This window comes from Oryctolagus cuniculus (genome assembly GCF_964237555.1).
Source record: "Oryctolagus cuniculus chromosome 16 unlocalized genomic scaffold, mOryCun1.1 SUPER_16_unloc_1, whole genome shotgun sequence".
Classification (NCBI taxonomy): Eukaryota; Metazoa; Chordata; class Mammalia; order Lagomorpha; family Leporidae; genus Oryctolagus; species Oryctolagus cuniculus.
The window spans coordinates 4,654,369-4,670,907 of record NW_027208201.1 but is presented as its reverse complement, the minus strand read 5'-3'; the positions used below and the strand labels follow the sequence as shown (position 1 = coordinate 4,670,907).

The window sequence follows — 16,539 nt, the reverse complement described above, 5'->3', positions numbered from 1 at the left end:
CTATACATCTCAAACCTTTACCACCTATTGCCAAAAAATGGAGGTTCAACTTGTCCATGGATTGCCATACAATCCTCAGGGCCAGGGCATAATTGAGCGAGCACACCGCACACTGAAAGAATATCTTTTAAAACAAAAAGGGGGAGTTGGCTATAGCCGCACCCCGAGAGAGAGAATTGCCTTAGTCTTACTTACAATTAATTTTTTAAATTTGGATGTGCATGGGCACTCAGCCGCGGACAGGCATCAGCAACAAGGAAACCCAAGTAGAGGGTTGGTAAAATGGAAAGATCTCTTGACGGGCCAGTGGCGTGGCCCTGATCCCGTGCTGGCATGGGCACGAGGTGCTGTTTGTGTTTTTCCACAGGATCAACATGACCCGGTGTGGGTTCCGGAGCGAGCGGTCAGGCGGGTCTGCCACGAGGAGAATCCTGCTGTTGCTTTTGATACTTCTGCCTCAAATGCAGCGGACACTGGCGGAGCAGAGATGGGGGATTCTATCAGTATTCCCAAAGCCGATGCCGAATTGGTCCGCGGAATTTGACTACACCTTGGAGCAACTGCGCCTTGCCGTGGTCACCATCAACTCCACGCGTGTGGATGTCTCCTTCGCATCTGGACTGTCATCCCAGATCCAGCTGTCTCCAACCTGAAGGAGTGGGCAGGACTTGGAGCTTTGACGGGTTGCTGTTACTTGTTGTGTTATTTTGCCTGTGGTATTTGTGCAGGATGAGGACAGCTCATTGGCGGGAATTGGCCATGATAGCTCAAGCCTTTTATGCCCTTGAGGCTGGACAACTGCCGCAAGCATGGCTGGCCTTCCTTGAATGCTAGGCATGGGTGCAGGGTGCGAGGCAAAGCACTGCAGAGAGAACGAGCCATTACGTTCTCTGGAAGGCAAGTCTGTCTGCATGTGGGTTGGCATCCCAGATCCCACCCCCGCGAAAAGGATGCTGTTCCAGGTGGATGTCTGGCAGTGGGGGACAGACCCCTACCTTCTCCTGTAATCCTTAGATGCCTAGTTCTAAAACAAAAAGGGGGAACTGTGGGGAGCCATTGCACGGCGCCCTAAAGATGGCGCCGGCTCCTTTCCCCCGGAAGGACTGGTGAGAAACAAACATCTCCTAATAAGGAGATGTTTGAGCTCCCTTCCGGCTTCCGCGTTGCTGTACCAATCAATGCTTGCCACTTGGCCGCTTTTGATTGATGCGCGGATGGCTATAAGAGGGAGGGGAGAAAAAAGGGCGCGGGATTAGAAGTTTGAAAGAGGTTCCTGAATAAACTGCTGGAAGAAGAGTTCGGGTCGTGTCTTCCTTGCTGGTCGAGGGACGCGACAGTTTAATTTTTTAGAAAAAAACAACCTTACTTGTTAATAAGTTTTTGGGAACCAACTATGTTTATTAAATCAATTTCATGTCAATAAATGGTGTTGGAAAAACAGGACATACATATGTCGAATGTGCGTAGAAATTAGATCCCTCTCCCTCTCTCCGTATGTAAGACCAACTCAAGATGAATCAAAGTCCTCAATGTAACACATGCAACTATGAAACTGTTAGAGGAAAACACAAGGGGAACACTTCAAGACATTAGTGTAGGGACCAGTGCTGTGGCATAGCAGGTAAAGCTGCCGCCTGCAGTGCCAGCATCCCATATGGGCACCGGTTCGAGACCCGGCTGCTCCACTTCCAATCCAGCTCTCTGCTATGGTCTGGGAAAACAGTGAAAGATGGCCCAAGCACTTGGGCCCCTGCACCCGCAAACCCTGGAAGAAGCTCCTGGTTCCTGGCTTTGGATAGGCTCAGCTCCCGAGCCATTGTGGCCATCTGGGGAATGAACCAGCGGATAGAAGACCTCTCTCTCTCTCTCTCTCTCTCTCTGCCTCTCCTTCTCTTTGTGTAACTCTTTCAAATAAATAAATAAATATTTTTTAAAAAGACATTAATGTAGGCAATGATTTCTTGGCAATCACAGCAAAATCAGACATATGAGATTATGTCAAACTCAAAAGTTTCTTCCCAGCAAAGGAAACAACCAATACAGCAAAGAGACTTCAAAAAATGGGAGAAAATATTTACAAGCTACTTATCTCACAATGGATTCATATGCAAGAGTTATCAGAAACTTTAAAAACTCAACAACACAAAAAAAAATAACCAATTTAATTAGAAAATGAGCAAAGGACCTGAAGAGACAATTCTCAAAAGAAATACAAATGGCCAAAAAATTTAAATGCTCAATATCATTAGCCATCAAAGAAATACAAATGAAAACCACAATAAAATATCACTCAAACCTTATCAGAATGGCTACTATCCAAAAGATGGAAAGAAACAAATACTAAAAAACAGGTAACAAGTACTGTCAAGGATGTTGTACAAGGAGAGTTGTTGTCGTGCAAGAGCACTGTTTGAGGGAATGTCTGTTCATACAGCCACTATAGACTACAGTTTGGATTTCTCTTTAGAAACTAGAAATAGGGGGTCAGTGCTATGGCTTAATAGGCAAAGTGCCCAAAAATTGCATATGGGCACCAATTGTAGTCCCAGCTGTTCCACTTCTGATCCATCTCTCTGCTGTGGCCTGGGAAAGCAGTGGAAGATGGCTCAAGTGCTTGGGCCCCTGCACCTGCCTGGGAAACCTAGAAGAAGCTCCTCGCCTCTGGCTTCAAATCAGCCCAGCTATGGCTATTTTGGGGGAGTGAACGAGTGGATGGAAGACCTCTCCTTTCTCTCTTTGCCTCTGCTTCACTGTAACTCTAGTTTCCAAAAATAAATAAAATCTTCAAAAAAAGAAAAAGAAACTATAAATAGAACTACAATATACATAGCAATCCCACTACTGTAGATAGATCCTAAAGACATAAAATCACTGAATCAAAAGACTGAATCAAGTTTATTGCAGCACTACTCACAATAAATAAAAGATAGAATCAGCCAAGAATCTATCATCAGTTAAATGAAGAAAATGTGGTAAATACATGCAATGGAATACTATTCACCAACTAAAAAGAGTGAAATCCTGTCGTTTGAAATAAAATGAATGGAAAAAGAAGATATCATGTTAAGCAAAATAAGCCAGAGACAGAAAGACAAATTCTATTTGTCCTCATATGTGGGAACTAAAAAGGAAAAAAAAATCCAAATTCTGTTACTTTTCCATAAATGCTTTAATTAACAAGGTTTTCAGTTTATATGGAAGATTTATAGATTTTAAAGCAGATAGTAAAATGAAGAAGCCTCTAACCAATTTTCATAAGACTCATAGACACTTGAAGAAAATCTCATAAAACATAAGAAATTATTTTCTTCTGATTCCACTTACAAAGCTCAATGCAATCATTTACATATTACCTAATGCAATTTACATACTATAAGTTTACACTGTACACATGTGTTAAATACTCCCCTATACACTTTAAAAAGTACTACTAGATGATTACAAAAAATTCAATAAAGAAATCATTTTTTTTTTTGGACAGGCAGACAGTGAGAGAGAGAGAGAGAGAGAAAGGTCTTCCTTTGCCGTTGGTTCACCCTCCAATGGCCACCACGGCCAGCGCACCATGCTGATCCGATGGCAGGAGCCAGGTACTTATCCTGGTCTCCCATGGGGTTCAGGGCCCAAGCACTTGGGCCATCCTCCACTGCACTCCTGGGCCACAGCAGAGAGCTGGCCTGGAAGAGGGGCTACCGGGACAGAATCCGGCGCCCCAACCAGGACTAGAACCCAGTGTGCCGGCGCCGCAAGGCAGAGGATTAGCCTAGTGAGCCGCAGTGCCGGCCAAGAAATCATTTCTTAAAAAAGAAAATTTGATGACAAAGTAAGATTAATTCCAGAATCCAAACCCTGGAAACTAAAGAAAATATATGGAATTTTCACTGCTTATTTTTCCTAAACATTTCAGTTAGAGATAAAGCCAATTCTACAAATATTACCTAGAAAATTAAAAAACATACTCATAATATTCCCATCCAATTATGAGCAACCAGAGGTATTATGATGCCAAAAAGAAACCATGATATTAAGATTTTTTCAGCTAAATACACTATAGACACATGCTACAACATGGACATAACTTGGAAATAATTTATCTGTTATCTTTATATTAATAAGAAAAATTTTTAATTCCAGTAAAAAACATTTTGCAAAGTGAAAGAAGCCAAACATAAAATATCATAAAGGATATGACTCAAGTTGTAAAGAATAGGCAAATTCATAGAGACACAAGAGATTTTTTATCCAGGGCTGAGGAGATGAACATGGGATTATGAAGGAAACTTTAATGAATACAGATTGGGGAGTACAGGGAACATGGAAAGCAGCAGGTTTACCAGCAGCTAATGTGGCAACTACTAAAGCCTTTTTTTTTAAATGCCTATTCACTGATCTAAAATTTTGGCCCAGTTATCTCAATCAGAGAAATATATAAAGCTCTTTTAATAAGAGACATCATTAGTGTATCCCAGCCATACAAAATCAGTAACATCTCAATTGTTGGATATTGAATAAAAAGATGTTGAGATAGCCATATAAATGACACTTTGTAGACATGGAAACAATAACGAAATGCCCACCAGTTACTGGAAAAATACATTCGCACGGTACTATTAGGTATGGAAGTCCAATCACAGAGGGAATTGGCAGTCACTGCCCAAAATGAGTCTTACGAAGATTCAAGCATAGAAAACTCTAGGATGTGACTGGCACATATGGCTGGCCCTCTTCTGCAAAGAATGGGAGTAGCCAGATACTTTTTAGGATGGAACGCAGAGGCAGTGTGCAATGGGTAGCCTTCGGTTCGATGACATGGGTTACAGGCTCTCACGCTGGGCTCCTGAACAAGGCGCATCCTCACTTTCCCCACCCAGAGTGTCCGAGATGGGAGAATCCTTCCATTGCTGTATCCCCAATTCTGAGAGAACACAGTCCTTGCACCCTAACCAGAGAACTCACACGCAGGAACGACTTTCCACCAAATATTAGACTTAATATTTTGGCTAATGATAGAGAAAAACGCAAGGAGGGGCACAACGTGAAAATGAAACTCCTGAAAGCAGAAAAGGGGGAAGAAAATGGAAAAGAAAATGAAAGGTTCTGTGAGGATAAAGGAGGAAGAAAGCCTCAGAGTCGTTGATCTTCATTATTGCCATTTCCGTGACTATTTCTCATAATTACCAAGAGGAACCGAGTCACAAACCGCCACACCTACTCATAATCATACCCGTGCTTAACACACATAGACAACCGTGAACTTACCAAGATGCTTCCGTTCTGCTCTCAGGATGCCCCGATCCCGTCCACTGGCCGCCGCACATAGGAGAAGGAGAAAAACCCACTCAGCACAAAGTCTCCATCCCCGTCGACGTCCGGCCTCAGGGCTGCAAAGCACCTCTGCCAATCCTCAATCTATGCACTGCACAAGGGATGCAGGAGCAAGCAGAAAACTCGGGCAACGTGCCAGGGTGTGCCCGACACAGAGCGCAAGCTGAGGCCAGCTGCAGCTGGGATGGCACTTCCGTTTTGCAGTCATACCTTGACTTTCCGGCCTGTCTGCCACACCACCCTGCACCAGCTCTAGTCCCAGGGAATGCGTCCCCGCCAGGCTCTTTCCGCCAATCCAAGCCACACCACCAACGGTGCCACCCACAGCTCCTTTCGTTCAAGTCACCAGGGACCATAGCGCCTGGTTGCCACTGTGGACGACCTTTCCTTGGGCCTACTGGCGGCTCGGCGTTAAACTAGGACGGATTTTTTTTTTTTTCTCTGCCACGGATCTCCGTCGCCGCTGGAGTCCGGGCCTCGCCGCCCGAGGCTGAGGCCTAGTGCTCGGCACCGAGGATGGCTGAGGCGGCCTGCGCCTCACAAGTCAAGGGCAGACGAGGGCTCCGCAGTTTGTCCTCCCGCTGCAGGGCGTTGGCTGCGTGGGCGGCCACACTCTGAGGGCGGCCTCCTCCACTCCGGCCTCCTCGCTCCAGTTCCCGTGCACGGCTTCTTCCGCCGCCCAGCCTTCCCAGCAGCCTCCGCGGCCACCTCCCGACGTGCGCATGCGCGACGCCCGGCCGTTGGCTTGCTGGTCTCTCAGCTGCTGGGGGCCTCGCTTGGGGAAACAAGGTGAGTGAATTTTTTGATGTGTTGTTGGGTTTTATTTCCGGGTATTTTGTTGAGAAGTTATACATTTTCATTCCTCAGGGTCTACCGTGTTCTCTTTTTTGCTGTTTTCTTGCCCTTTTTTTTTATTTAAGATTTTTATTTTGAAAGGTAGAGTTACAGACAGTGAGAGGGAGAGACAGAAGGTCTTCCTTCCGCTCCTTCACTCCCCAATTGGCTGCAACGGCCAGAACTGCCAAGGTGAAGCCAGGAGCCAGGAGCTTCTTCCGGGTCTCCCACGTGGGTGCAGGGGCCCAAAGACTGGGGGCCATCTTCTATTAATTTCCCAGGCCACAGAGAGCCAGATTGGAAAAGGGGCAGCTGGGACTAGAACCAGCGCCCTCATGGGATGCCGGCACCACAGGCAGAGGATTAACTTACTGTGCCAGGGAGCCGCCCCACCCCTTTTTTTTTTAATTTTTTAAAGGAATACAGACTTCATACATTTCGTATGTACAAATTTAGGAACATTGTGATTCTTCCCACCCTGCCCTCCCTTCTGCCCACACTCTCACCCTTCTTCCTCCTCCCTCTCCTATTCCCATTCTTATCTTTTAAAAAGATCTATTTTCAGTTAACTTTATACTGATAAGATTAACCCTACACCAAGTAAAGAGTTCAACAAATAATATGAAGGAAAAAAAAAAAAAACACTGTTCCTCAACAGTCAAGACAAGGGCTGTTCAAAATTGTCACATCTCAAAAAGTGTCAGTTTCACTCCTATAGATTGTTTGCTTGACGTTGCTTTGGGATAGTTCATTGTTAGTGTACACAGCTGTTACTGATTTTTCTGTGTTGATTTTGTATCCTGCCACTGTACTGAACTTACTGATTGCTTCCAATAATTTTTTACATCATGTAAATAGTAAATAGAAGACAGTTTTACTTCTTTTCCTCCCATTTGAATTCTGTTTATTGCTTACTTTTTAATAACTTTGGGACTTCTATGCAAAGGTGTATAAAAGTTGTGAGAATGACATCCTTGTCATGTTTCTGTTTTAACAAAAACCTTTCATACCTTTCATCAGTGACCATGTTAACTTTGGGTTTGTCATACAGAGTCTTTATTAAGAGATCTGTTCCCATTTTTATACCTATTTTATATGTTGTTGTCATTACAATAAGAAAGGCAGCTTCTGTCTGCACCTTAATGTTTATTGCAGCTTAATTCACAATAGCTAAAACCTGGAATCAACCTAAATACCCATCAACAGTAGACTGGATAAAGAAATTATGGGATATGTATTCTTTAGAGTACTATACCGCAGTAAGAAACAACGAAATCCAGTCATTTGCAACAAAATGGAGGAATCTGGAACACATCATGCTGAGTGAAGTAAGCCAGTCCCAAAGGGACAAATACCATATGTTCTCCCTGATCGGTGACAACTGACTGAACACCAAAGGGGAAACCTCCTGAAGTGAAGTGGACACTATGAGAAATGGTGACTTGATCAGCATAGCCCTGACTGCTGATGGACAACTTAATACATTATCCCTCATAGTATTTTTTTTTTGTCTGTTCTACTTGATATGACTGGTTTAATTCTGTAATTATCACACAGTTATTCTTGAGTGTTGAAAATTAACTGAAATGTGATCCCTGTTGAACGTAAGAGTGGGAATAAGAGAGGGAAGAGATGTGTAATTTGGGGCATGCTCGGGCTGACTTGCCCCAATTGGTAGAGTTGGAAACATACCAGGGGATTCCAATTCAATCCCATCAAGGTGGCATGTGCCAATGCCATCTCGCTATTCCAGGTGATCAATTTCAGTTCACAATTGATCATAATGAAAGGACTGAGAGTCAAGGGGAGCACATGGGCAAGTCTAGTATCTGCTGACACCAACCGATAGAATGGATAAAGGGGAGAGTGGTCCAGCATGGGAAGTGAGATGCTCAGCAGACTCATAGAATGGCGGATGTCCTAAATAGCACTCTGGCCTCAGAATCAGCCCTGAAGGCACTCGGATCTGGCTGAAAAGCCCATGAGAGTATTTCAGGCATGGAAAGCCAAGACACTCTGGCAAAAAGATCTCTGTGAGTGAGATCCCAGTGGAAAGAACAGGTCTTCAAAGAGGGAGGTGCCTTTCTCTGAAGGGAGGAGAGAACCTCCACTTTGACTATGACCGTGTCCAAACAAGATAAGAGTCGGAGAACTCAGGGGGCTTCCATAGCCTTGGAAACTCATAACTGGTGCATAGGGAGATTACTGATGCCATAAACAGGAGTGTCAATTTGTGAAGTCAACGGCAGGAGTCACTGTTCTCTTACTCCTCATGTAGGATCTCTGTCCTTAACGTGCTGTACACTGAGGCTTAATGCTATAACGAGTACTCAAACAGTATATTTCACTTTGTGTTTCTATGGGGGTGCAAACGATTGAAATCTTTACTTAATGTACACTAAACTGATCTTCTGTAAAAAAAAAAAAAATTATCAATTCCCAACTTGACTCTCACTGGGATTAAACATGACAATAGGTCTGATCTGATTTCATCATCATTTAAAAAAAATCATCTATTATTTTTCACTTTATGTTTCTGTGTGGGAACAAACTGTTGAAATACTTACTTAAGGTATGCTAGGCTGATCTTCTGTATATTAAGATAATCGAAAATGAATCTTGACGTGAATGGAGGGGGAGAGGGAGTGGGAAGGGGGGGGTTGTGGGTGGGAGGGACGGTATGGGGGGGGAAGCCATTGTAACCCATGAGTCGTACTTTGGAAATTTATATTCATTAAATAAAAGATAAAAAAAATAAATAAATAAATAAATAAAAAGAAAATAAAAAAAAAAGAAATATTGGAAGACGGAAAAAAAAAAAGAAATTATGGGACATGTACTCTATAGAATACTATACAGCAGTAAAAAAAAAAGAAATCTGGTCATTTGCAAAAAAATGGAGGAATCTGGAAAACATCATGCTGAGTGAAATAAGCCAGTCCCAGAGGGACAAATATCATATGTTCTCCCTAATCAGTGACAACTAACCTGAGCACCAAAAAGGAAACCTGTTGAAGTGAAATGGACACTATGAGAAGCAATGACTTGATCAGCCCTTGTCCTGTCGATGAACAACTTAATACTTTATCTCTTTTAGTATTTTTTGTTCTACTTAATACTACTGGTTGAACTCTTTAATTAACACACAATTATTCTTAGGTGTTTAAATTTAACTGAAAAGTGATACCTATTAAATATAAGAGTGTGAAAGAGAAGGAGGAGATGTACAGTTTGGGACATGCTCAATCAGACTTGCCCCAAATGGTAGAGTTAGAAATGTGCCAGGGGATTCCAATACAATCCCATCAAGGTGGCATGTACCAATGCCATCTCACTAGTCCAAGTGATCAATTTCAGTTCATAATTGATCATAATGATAGGATTAAGAGTCAAAGGGATCACATAATGAAGACTAGTGTCTGCTAATACTAAATGATAGAATCAAAAAGGAGAGAACAATCCAACATGGGAAACAGGATACACAGCAGACTCATAGAATGGCAGATGTCCTAAACAGCACTCTGGCCTCAGAATCAACCCTTAAGGCATTCAGATATGGCTGACGAGCCCATGAGAGTATTTTAGGCATGGAAAGCCAAGACACTCTGGCAAAAAAGACCTAAATGAAAGATCTCTGCAAGTGAGATCCCAGTGGAAAGAACGGGCCATCAAAAAGGAGGTACCTTTCTCTGAAGGGAGGAGAGAATTTCCACTTTGACTATGGCCTTGTCTATATAAGATTGGAGTTGGTGAACTCAGGAGGCTTCCATAGCCTTGGCAACTCATGACTAGAGCCTAGGGTGATTACTGACGCCATAAACAAGAGTGTCAATTGTTAAGCCAACAACAGGAGTCATTGTGCAATTACTCCCCATGTAGGATCTCTGTCCTTAATGTGTTGTCCAATGTGAATTAATGCTATAACTAGTACTGAAACAGTATTTTTCACTTTGTGTTTCTGTGTGGGTGCAAACTGTTGAAATCTTTACTTAATATATACTAAATCAATCTTCTGTATATAAAGATAATTGAAAATGAATCTTGATGCGAATGGAATCGGAGAGGGAACGGGAGATGGGAGGGGTGCAAGTGGGAGGGAAGTTATGGGGGGAAAAAGCCACTGTAATACAAAAACTGTACTTTTGAAATTTATATTTATTAAATAAAAGTTTAAAAAATAATAAAAGAAAGGCAGCTTCACATGCAGTGATTAGAGTATTTTTCTTCTTGAAATAAGTAAAATATAGATCTAAATCATAGCTCTGGTACTAAGATTATTAGAAGCCTTTTGTCACCAAAATTCATAAGTAAGAGAATGGGAAAAACGCAGGAAAGATACTAAAATCTGCATAACACATTTGGTCAAATACATTAAACCAGAATATATGCAAATTGAATAAAATATGAAAATGAGGAAGGCCAGATCAAACAATTGGAAAACCTCAACTAGGCACCAAACAAAAGAGGAAAAACAAATGATCAACAAAACATGAAAAAAGAAAGCAAGGTTTATCCTCTGATTTTTTTCAGGAAAATACTAATCAAAATCAACATGATTTATCTTCAGACACATGTTGGCTTTGCCACAATGAAGAAGACAGGAGGTTCAATGGCCTTCAAGGCTATGAAGAATTTTATCATTCACATTTCTAACACATTTAGCATTCTGCACTTGTCATGAGTGCCTACTGTCACGCAGCTCAACAGGGCTTAAGTGTGATGTGTCAGAGTACAGGAAAGAAGGAACACACGGACACAAGACTGCCTTTCCAATGAAAGGTTGTTATTGCCCACACTACACTAGGGCTTCACTACTCTGCATACCAGTCTATATAGTTACATTCATTAATCCACAGATCTTAACACTTTGATGCTTAGCATCAAAGCAATCTGAAAGGCAATCCAACAGTAGTAGTATAAGTACAGCAAAGCATATGGCATTATTCTCAATAATAGGGTTGAGGCATAATCCTTCATATTACACATGGCTAATATCAATATAAATGCTGTGTTCTCAAGGTTCATATCATGGTCACAAAGTCAAAATCCAAAGTCCGAAGCCTTCGTTACCAGTCGGAGAGATGAATCTCAGAATATTCACTTACAGGAAGAAAGTCATGGGATGACTGTCACTCTGGGAAGTAGGCGCAAAGTTACCAGGAAGATGGAAAGGCAAGGAGTTGGAGAGGTCCCCTACTGAGAGGTCTGGTCCAGCTCTGCAGTCAGGTCTGGCAGCAGGCTGATGAGAGGTGTCAAGGCGTTGGTTATGATGGAGTTTGGTCCCATAATCACCTTGTGCCACTACAGAGTAATGGGCTGGCTTTTCAGTTCCAAGATACGTGGAGATCCAGAGGTTCACACATACTGGGCCATGATCCCCAAGGGGATGGAGAGCAGTGGAAAGAGATCTCCTTTTATCTTTGCCACTACAGGGGAAAAAGGTCCCTGGTGGGGGTCCAGGTGTCAATCAGTCACATTCTGGAATTTCTCAGGGCTGTCTAAGACAGGGCATATCCGCTGTGTCCAGTGCTGTGTCTGGTGCTATCAATCACTGTGCTGTAACTGGGGGGACTAGAGGTTATCGTCCTTAGCACACATGTTATCAGACTGTCCAGACGTGTCTGTTCAATCTGATGAGATGTTTTTCTTGGCAGACACTAAACTTAGTGTAAGTGATGTCATCAGCTCCTAGCTTAGCATAAGTAACTCCATTCTTATTTTAGCTTGTTTGTGGTTAGCGGTGATCTGTAACTCATTTGGGACTACCATGAATTTTTCTCCATGGTCCAACTCCTATTAGTTGTTGGGTAAGTGGTATTCCATGACTCATCTTTGGGACTCCTCCTATGAGATTCCCCACAGCACTTTAAGCAAGCTCTTGTTTGAGGCCAAGCTGCAGCAAACTCCCATGTCATAAAAACAATCTCAACAACATGGTATTGAATGCATACTGAGCATTTGCCAGTAGAGTAGATTTTAGATAGATATTCATTCTCTCTCTCTCTCTCTCACACACGCACACACACACACACACACCATGAAGAAATGCATATGTTAATTTGCTGAATTGTAGTAATCTGTATGTTAGTCAAAGCATCATGTTGTTACAACATGAAACACAGCAAGCAAATACATGGCTTCAGAACTTACCATATGTATAAAGATAAGCTATATGTGTGTAGTTTATAAGTCTCTCATTTCAAAACATATGAACAAAGATGATTTGTTGACAGATTAATGGAAAATATACACATGTAAAAATGTGGAACAGGATGAACCCTTGAATTTAGGAAGTAATTCCAAATAGACCATGATGTAATCTCAAAATGAGCTAGAAAACAATATAAAGAGGCCGGCGCCGCGGCTCACTAGGCTAATCCTCCGCCTAGCGGTGCCGGCACACCGGGTTCTAGTCCCGGTCGGGGCGCCGGATTCTGTCCCAGTTGCCCCTCTTCCAGGCCAGCCCTCTGCTGTGGCCAGGGAGTGCAGTGGAGGATGGCCCAGGTGCTTGGGCCCTGCACCCCATGGGAGACCAGGAAAAGCACCTGGCTCCTGGCTCCTGCCATCGGATCAGTGCGGTGCGCCGGCCGCAGCGCGCCGGCCGCGGTGGCCATTGGAGGGTGAACCAACGGCAAAGGAAGACCTTTCTCTCTCTGTCTCTCTCCTCTCTCTCTCACTATCCACTCTGCCTGTAAAAAAAAAAAAAAAAAAAAAAAAAAAAAAAAAAAAAAAAAAAAAAAAACAATATAAAGAATGTGCATGCTAAATATCTCATCAATATATGAATAATAATAGTGTCTATAAATTGAGAAATAAAATAATCTTTTTGATTAGCCATTAATGTAAGAAAGCACTCATGTATATAATCACAATGACCACCTATATTAGCTTTACACAGGGCTCTTCAAAAGAAAGACATGGATATAGGGGCCAGCATTTTAGCATAGCAGGTCAACTCACCACTTGAAATGCTGGCATTTCATATCAGCAAAAATTACAGTCCTGGCTGCTACACTTCCAAGATAGTACTTCTTAGATGGTACCTGAGTCCCTGCCACCCTCATGGGAGAGACCTGGATGCAGTTCTGGGCTCTTGATTTCTGCCTGGCTGAGCCCCAGCCACTGCTGCCATTTAAGGAATGAACCAGTGGATAGAAGCTCACTCGCTCTCTCCCCGTCTCTCTTTGCATTCTGTCTTTCAAATAAATAATTTTTTTGAAAGTAAAGTAGGATTTATTTAGGGTGGAAACCTCCTGCCAGACCAGTGTGGCAAAGAGGGGGTTCCAAGAGAGGAACACCCACAGGACCAGTGGGAATGAAGTTTTTAAATACAATCTTGGGGACCAACCTGTCAGACAATGTGGAGGTGGTAACAAACTCAGCCAAAGAACTGATTTACAATTCTCTACCCTGTCTGGCTTGTTTATGATAAAAAAAAATCCCAAAGGATGGGGGAGGAATCACCACTTCCTTGCTATTTTCACGGTAAATTTGTAAATTTGGAGATTCCTAAGGGAGCAGGACACTTTGATCTGCTAAAAATAATGGAGAGATCAAATAAATAATTGTTGTAAAAAAAGGTAACAAGTATAAAAAGGAAATGTTTCAGTGACTTTAAATATTGGGATGTAACATCATGGTGATTCAGAAGTTCAAACTCTAAAACTGTGCTGGAGAGTTATGAGATAAAACCTTAGGATACCTATTGCCCCTAGAATCACTTCTATTCTTTAACCCTTCCAAAGAGTTCTTCTTAGGTCTCATAAGAATAATGTAGCACTTGGGGGCAAAGATGCAGCCCAGGAGCCCCACACTGGAGGCCAAGATGGAGAAGACCTCCACAGCCACCATGACCTTCCCTTTAGTGCTGTGGTAGACAGGCAGGAAGGTCACCCAGACACTGCAGAACACCAGCATGCTGAATGTCAGGAACTTGGCTTCATTGAGTGTGTCAGGCAGGTTCCTGGCTAGGAAAGCTGAACAGGGCCAAGGAGCCCAGGTAGCCCAGGACACAGTAGAAGGCAGTGACTGAGCCCTTGTTGCACACCAGGATGATGTGGCTGTGCTCAGAGTGTGAATCTAAGTCAATAAAGGGAGGAAAGATTCCCAACCAGAAACCACCGAGAACCAGTTGGATCAGGGAAATGATGGGAATGACAAAAGCTCCTGATACCAGCAATCACCTGATAGTTCTTCCAGGTTTTGTGACTTTGAAGGCCAGAATCACAGTGATGGTGTTGGCCAGCACAGTGGAAACAGCCACTGTGAACACAAGGCCAAATGTTATTTTCCAGAAGATAGGGGTGGCTGTGTTGGGACAACCAATAAACAGTAAGGAGCAGAGGAAGCAGAAGATGAGGGCAATGAGCAGGATGTAGCTGAGACAACGATGTTGGCCTTCATGATGGGAATGTCTCAGTGCTTCACAAAGACCCATAAAACCTCAGGTGTCACACAAAGAAACACAGAGCCATGCAGGCCAGAGCCAGCCCTAGGGATTCCTCAAAAACTAAGAAGGTCACCAGCTTGGGGAGACAGTGGTTTCTCTCCAGGTTTGGGTACTCATGATTTGTACACTGGATTCAGTGCTCTGCATTTGAGGAAGAAGAGAGACTCGGTATTCCCATTGCACATATTCTTCATTTTTTCCAGTTTGAAAGAAATGGTCAGAGTGGCCCTTCTCAGGCTGAGGGGTGACAAGTGTGCAAGGCACGGGCTGTTGCACTCTGGCCCTACTCTTTCCCTTCCTTGGCAGGTGGAAGAGGTTGAAGTGGTACTGGAAACACTCTCCCTTCTCCCCAACACAACCTGCCCCAACCTTCTTACATTGCATGATCTTGGACCAGGACTGTCCCAGCCCGGATACGGCTTGTGGACAGCAGAAGATTCAGTCTGAGCAGAAAAATGCCAGAAAGCAAGCTGGACTAAAGAAGAAACAAGAACGTGAGCAAAAGGCTACTGCTGAAGCTGTCATAATATCTACCTGCATAGCCTGTAGGACACAGTGCCAGACCCTAAGACCTTCCCACAGTACTTTAAGAGCAAGTGTCCTAAGACTCCACTTCTTCCAGAATTGGCTGATGTTCAAGCATTAAGTTTACAGATGGAGTCATGATGTCCTTGACTGCTCTGCAGTCCCAGATCTTAGGTTAAAGTCATACAAAAATAAAGGGAAAATAATTTTAAAGAATGAAGAAAGCCTCTGAGATAACTGGGACACAATTAAGCAACCAAATGTATGTATTATGGGGATGCCATAAACACTTGAATGATAGAGGTTTTTCCATTCAAATGGAAGATTTGTTTGTTATACATGAAATACATCCAGCACACAAATTACAGAACTTTGTTGTTTTCAGTGTTTAATAATATTTGCTTAAATAGTAAATTAAGGGCATTGAATTGGGAACTTCTTTACTTTTAGTCATTTCACCACATCCCTATGATATTCCCTCATAAAAGGAATTTTTGACTCACCATAGGGTTATTTATAGCATATGATATCAGTTTAAACTTGACTTGGTTTCGTTCCATTTCCTGAATTCAAACCTGTGAGGTGTTATGTTCTAGACCCTTCATAAAGTTGGTAGAAATCATAAGAAAACCTGCAGAAGTCATAAAAATCAAAGTGAGATGTATAGTCTCATTGCCCACAGGCCACTGAAGAATATGGTATAGGGGCCAGCGCTGTGGCATAGTGGGTAAAGCTGCTGCCTGTGGTGCCAACATCCCCTATGTGCACTGGTTCAACTCCCAGCTGCTCTACTTCCAATCCAGCTCTTCGCTATGGCCTGGGAAAGCAGTGGAAGATAGCCATTTGGAGAGTGAGCCACTGGCTAGAAGACCTCTCTCTCTCTCTCTCTCTTTCTCTTTCTCTCTCCCCTTTCTCTCACCTCTCTCTCCCCTCTCCCTCCCTCCCTCCCTCTCTCTCTTTCTCTCTCTCTGCCTCTCTGTAGTTCTGCCTTTCAAATAAATAAATCTTTTTTTAAAAGAATATATTATAGGTTTTTATGTAGATAATAAAATGTAAAAGCTGAATCAAATTTTGTAACCTTATATAACCTTCACACAAATTAAGAAAATAAAAAGAGGTTGGCACTGTGGCATAGCGGGTAAAGCCATCACCTGCAGTGTCAGCATCCCATATGGGCACCATTTTAGAACCGGCTGCTCCACTTCCTATCCAGCTCTGCTATGGCTGGGAAAGCAGTAGAAGATGGTCCAAGTCCTTGGGTCTCTGCACCCATGTGGGAGACCTGGAAGAAGCTCCTGGCTCTTGGCTTTGGATTGCCACATCTCTAGCCATTGTGGCCAATTGGGGAGTGGACCAGTGGATGGAAGACTTCTCCCTCCCTCCCTCCTTCCCTCCCTCCGCCTCTC

General features: G+C 43.0%; 1 protein-coding gene and 1 pseudogene across 12 annotated transcripts in view; one reads left to right on the top strand and one right to left on the bottom strand.

Moving 5' to 3' along the window:
- The window catches only part of LOC100355985 (vomeronasal type-2 receptor 116), a 75,950-nt gene that overhangs the window by 40,931 nt on the left and 18,480 nt on the right, over positions 1 to 16,539 (bottom strand). For 9 of the 12 annotated variants that reach the window (XM_070067554.1, XM_070067556.1, XM_070067558.1 and 6 more), the window contains one exon: positions 5,260 to 5,303. The exons of the other annotated variants lie outside the window; for them this stretch is intronic. The gene's annotated coding sequence lies outside the window, so the exon portion shown is untranslated. The remainder of the gene's footprint in view (positions 1 to 5,259; positions 5,304 to 16,539) is intronic. 12 annotated transcript variants of the gene reach the window in all.
- LOC138847772 (zinc finger protein 706 pseudogene) lies at positions 12,902 to 16,538 on the top strand (annotated as a pseudogene).